This window comes from Saimiri boliviensis, chromosome 18, assembly GCF_048565385.1.
Source record: "Saimiri boliviensis isolate mSaiBol1 chromosome 18, mSaiBol1.pri, whole genome shotgun sequence".
NCBI classification, from domain to species: Eukaryota; Metazoa; Chordata; class Mammalia; order Primates; family Cebidae; genus Saimiri; species Saimiri boliviensis.
Window position 1 is genome coordinate 156,493 of NC_133466.1, and position 5,421 is coordinate 161,913.

Below are 5,421 nucleotides of genomic sequence, written 5' to 3' on the forward strand. Positions count from 1 at the left end.
ATGATCATGGCTCACTGCACTTCAAACTCCTGAGGTAAAGCAATTCTCTCACCTCAGCCTCCAGAGTAGCTGGGACTACATACAGATATGTGCCAGCATGCCTGGCTTATATATATATATATATATATTTTTTTTTTTCTTTTTTTTTAAGATGGGGTTTCACCATGTTGGCCAGGCTGGTCTTGAACTCCTGACCTCAGGTGATCCACCCACCTTGGCCTCCCAAAGTGCTAGGATTACAGGCGTGAGCCACCACGCCCGGCTTATTTTTTTTAATTTTTAGAGAGATAGGGATCTCCCTGTGCTGCCAGCTGGCCTCAAACTCTTGGGCTCAAGAGATCCTACCACTTCAGCCTCCCAAGGTGTTCGGATTACAGACATGTGTATCCTAAAACTTAAAGTATAATAAAATATAAATAAATAATATTAAAAATTAAAGAAAATATAAAGGATAAATTTTAAAAAGCACAATAGAAAAAATAACTGATATGCTAAAATGCTGATAATACAATTAAGTGAAAAGGCAGGTTAGAACAAAATCTTCAGTACATTCACATCTTAGTAAAGTATGCCTTGTTACATATGACTAAACAGAAATCCAAGAGGAGTCTACCATAAAATCCCAACGATTCCTCCCAGACATGAACTAACAGATAATTTTATTTTCTTCCTTTTGCTTTCCAAGGATTTTCCAAATCTTCTAAAACTAAGATTACTTTTATTTCTTCCTTTTTTAAAAAACACAGTCTCACGTGGGAGGATGAGGTAGGAGAGTTGCTTGGACCAGACCTGGGAGACAGAGGTTGCCGTGAGCCGAGATCACGCCGCTGCCCTCCAGCCTGGGATACAGAGACTCCAACTCAAAAACAAAAAACAAAAAACAGTCTCACTCACTGTCACCCACGCGGGAGTGCAGTGGTGAGATCTCAGCTCACTGCAATCACTTCCTCCCAGGTTCAAGTGATTCTTCTGCCTCAACCTTCCAAGTAGCTGAGATTACAGGCATGTGCCACCACCCCCAGTTAATTTTTGTAATTTTAGTTGAGATGAAATTTCATCATGTTGGCCAGGCTGGTCTTGAACTTCTGGCCTGAAGTAATCTGCCAGCCTCAGCTCCCCAAAGTGCTAGAATTATAGGCGTGAGCCACTGCATCTAGCCTAAGATTATTTTTATAATCAGAAGAAATATTACTTAAGTTTTTGTTAGTCTTTCGAACTCTTCCTGTGGAAATGCTACTAAATGGATAATCAAAAAAATGATTGTGATAGAAAAGGCCCTTGGTGCTGCATGAGCACATGGAAGTCACTCAGTGAGATAGAAACTCAGTTTCTGTGGAGAATGGACTGCAGCGACACAGAATAAACCTGGGAAAGACCCAATTTCCTCTGCAGGATGAACCACAGGGGCGTGCACAGCACCCCTGTCACCCGAGGGTGAGGGGACACCAGGAGGCACCCCAGGGAGGAGGGCGGCAGGGCACAGCTGGGGGAAAGCTCTGGAAAGGTCAGAGCCTGGGTTGATCCTGTTCAGATTTCTGCCTCTTTCTGCTCCTCCTCTATCAGAGCTGCTCACACTGTCTCCTTTTCTCAGACCCCAAGGCTTAAGTGACGAGTCGTTATTGAACCAGAGACCGGGGTGCACAGGACAAGCCCTGGTGTTACAAGGTGCTGTATAGGCTGGACTCAGTGGTTCATGCCTGTAATCCCAGAACTTTTGGTGGCCGAGGTGGGCGGATCACGAGGTCATGAGTTCAAGACCAGCCTGGCCAATGAGTATAGAGGTATGCGCCCAGTTCTTGGGAGTCTGAGGCAGAAGAATTGCTTCAACCTGGGAGGCAGAGGTTGCAGTGAGCCAATGTCATGTCATGAACTCCAGCCTGGTGGACAAAGCAAGACTCTGTATCTTAGAACCACAGGGGACTCACAGTGGTTTCATTCCATCAAATAAATTATTTTTGGATAGTGTAAATACAGGATTTGATGAAAACAGTCCTAAGTTCAAATAATTGAAATTGATAGCAAGACATAGATACAACAGTTTATTTACTTTTTGATTTAGGGTCTCCCTCTGCTGCCCAGACTGGAGTGCGATGGCATAATCAGGACTTACTGCAAACTTGACCCCCCAGGTTCAAGTGATCCTCCCACCTTAGCTTCCTGAGTAGCTGGAACTACAGGTGCTGTCACCTGGCTAGTGTGTTTGTGTGTGTGTGTGTGTGTGTAGATGAAGTCTCCCTGTGTTGCCCAGGCTGGTCTGGAGCTCCAGGACTCAAAGGATCTTTCTGCTTGGGTCTCTCAAATGCTGGAATTGCAGGTGTGAGCCATCAAGCCCAGCCTTGAATTCTTAAAATTATCTGTAGCACCTGTGAATACAGTTTGTGACCTCTACACGAACTTTAAAGTCATAATTGGCATTCAACTGAGAACATTGTAGCAGAGTTAGGTTTTTGCAGACATCTCAGTTAGCCATAAATATTCACTAAACAATGACTCTTTTCAGGGCCCAGTGCTGTATACAAAGATACAGTTTCCTTAGTAGTTGTCTATATCCCATTAACTATGATCATTTGAATAGAAGGTGCCTGGGTGAGGGGTCATCAATTCCAGTATCTAATTCAGACAATGCCGACAGGCCATCTGGGGTCAACCTCATTTGCACTCTAAGCTATGGTTGCCAATTCTTTCTGAGTAACACTTTATAAACATACTCCCTGGTAAAGAAGGCAGAAAGCTACATTACAAGTAAAACTAAACATCAGTTCCAAATGTAAATTGTTTGACAACAAAAAAATACAATTAAACAATAGCAGGAATGGGCTGGGCAGAGTGGCTCAAGCCTGTAGCCCCAGGACTCTGGGAGGCTGAGATGGGCGAATGACTTGAGATCAGGAGGTTGAGGCCAGTCTGGGTAACATGGTTAAAACCCGGTCTCTACTAAAAAAAAAAAATACAAAAATTACCCAAGTGTGCCTTTAATCCCAGTTATTCAGGAGGCTGAGGCCCGAGAATCACTTGAACCCAGAAAGCAGAGTTTGCAGTAAGCTGTGATTGTGCCACTGCACTCCAGTCTGGGCCACAGCATGACACCCTGTCTCCAATAAATAAATAAATAATCAACAGTGAAGAGCTTTGAAAAACAGATATATGTGAGGGTGGGTACAGTGGCTTGTGCCTATAATCCCAGCACTTTGGGAGGCTGAGGTGGGTGGTTAACCTGAGGTCAGGAATTTGAGACCAGCCTGGCCAACATGGTGAAACCTCGTCTCTACTAAAAATACAAAAATTACCTGGCAGGGGAGATACCACGATCATGAAGGTGGTTTTCCCAGGGCGAGGCTCATCCATTGCACTCCGGATGTGCTGACCCCTGCAATTTCCCTAGGTGTGGGAAACTAGACTGCATAGTTTGTGGTAGTGGGGACTGCACTTGCGCTTTCCTCTGATAAAAAATAAAAATAAAAAAATTAGCCAGGCGTGGTAGTACATGCCTGTAGTTCCAAATACCTGGGAGGTTGAGTGAGGAGAATTGCTTGAACCAGGAGGCAGAAGTTGCAGTGAGCTGAGATCACGCCACTGCACTCCAGCTGGGTGACAGAGCAACACTGCATATTAAAAAGAAAGAAAGAGAGAGAGAGAGAAGGAAAGAAGGAAGGAAGGAAGGAAGGAAGGAAGGAAGGAAGGAAGGAAAGAGAAAGAAAGAAAAAAAGAAAGAGAAAGAAAGAAAGGAAAGAAAGAAAGAAAGAAAAAGAAAGAAAGAAAGAAAGAAAGAAAAAGAAAAGCTGGAAATTTTTTTTTCTTTAAAAATAAAGATGGGGATCTGGCTTTGTCAACCAGCCTGCTGTCCAACTCCTTGCTTCAAGTGATCCTACTGTCAGCCTCCCAAAGCGTTGTAGGTATGAGCCACCACACCTGGCCTAGCCAGGAAATATTTGCACCTGATCTAGGAGGTTGTATTAAGTATCTTCAAATTTCTTTTACATTCTGAGCCAGGTGCTGTGGCTAACACCAGTAATCCCAGCACTTTGGAAAGCTAAGGGAGGCAGATTACCTAAGGTCAAGACTTTGAGACCAGCCTGGCCAACAAGGTGAAACCCCATTTCTACTAAAAATACAAAAATTAGTCAGGCATGGTGGTATGCATCTGTAATCCCAGCTATTCAGGAAGATGAGGCAGGAGAATCGCTTGAACCCAGGAGGGAGAGGTTGTGCAGTGAGCCAAGATCTCACCATTGCACTCCAGCCTGGGCGACAAGAGCAAAACTCCGTCTCAAAAAAAAAAAAAAAGGTCTTTAACGTTCTGTCTTTATTCATCCATCCTGGAGAAATCAAAACTAGATATTACAGGGATGGCTTAGAGAACAAACTGGAAAAGTGGACCCAGTACTGTTGTTTAAATTTAAAATGAAGTGTTTAGACATATATAATATTTTGCTATTTTCCACATTAATTCACTTCTTCAATAACTAAACATCTATGATTTCCTAACACATAAAGTAAATATATACAGCTTCTAAGAACATGGTATAACCCCAGTGCTTACGTGAGCCCAAGAGTTTGAGACCAGCCTAGGCAACATAGGGAGATCCTGTCTCTAGAAAACAATTTTAAGTAAATTAGCTGATCATGGTGGGATGCACCTGTGGTCCCAGCTACTTGGGAGGCTGAAGTGGGAGGATCATCTGAGCCCAGGAGCTCAGGGCTGCAGTGAGCTATGATTGTGCCCCTGCACTCCAGCCTGGGTGACAGAGTAAGATCCTGTCTCAAAAAATTAAATAAATAACAAAGTATGGTAGAAAAAAATGACTGATATGCTAAAATACTGATAATACATTTAGGTGAAAAGGAAGATTAGAACAAAATCTTCAGTACATTCACATCTTAGTAAAGTATACCTTGTTACATATGACTAAATAGAAATCCAAGAGGAGTCTACTTCAAAATCCCAACAATTCCTCCCAGATGTGAACTAACAGATAATTTTATTTTCTTCCTTCTGCTTTCCTTGGATTTCCCAAATCTTCTAAAACTAAGATTACTTTTATTTCTTTCTCTTTTTTTTGAAACAGAGTCTCACTCACTCACCAAGGCTGGAGGACAGTGGGGGCCATCGCGGCTCACTGCAACCTCCGCCACCCAGGTTCCTGCCTGAGCCCTCCACGTAGCTGGAATTACAAGTGTGTGTCACCATGCCTGGCTAATTTTTCTATTTTTAGCAGAGACAAGGTTTCACCATGTTAGCCAGGCTTGTCTTGAACTCCTGGCTTCAAATGATCTGCCTGCCTAGGCCTCCCAAAGTGTTGGGATTACAGGCGTGAGCCACCACATCTGGCCTAAGATTTTATTTATTTATTTATGAGACAGAGTCTTGCTCTTTCACCAAGATGAAGGGCAGTTGCACGGTCTCTGCTCACTGCAACCTCC

General features: G+C 43.3%; 1 non-coding gene across 1 annotated transcript; it reads left to right on the top strand.

Moving 5' to 3' along the window:
- Positions 1-3,279: 3,279 nt before the first annotated feature.
- Positions 3,280-3,441, top strand: LOC120368478 (U1 spliceosomal RNA). Its single transcript, XR_005582594.1, has one exon. It is a non-coding gene; the product is annotated as a U1 spliceosomal RNA (small nuclear RNA).
- The last annotated feature ends 1,980 nt before the right edge of the window (positions 3,442-5,421 follow it).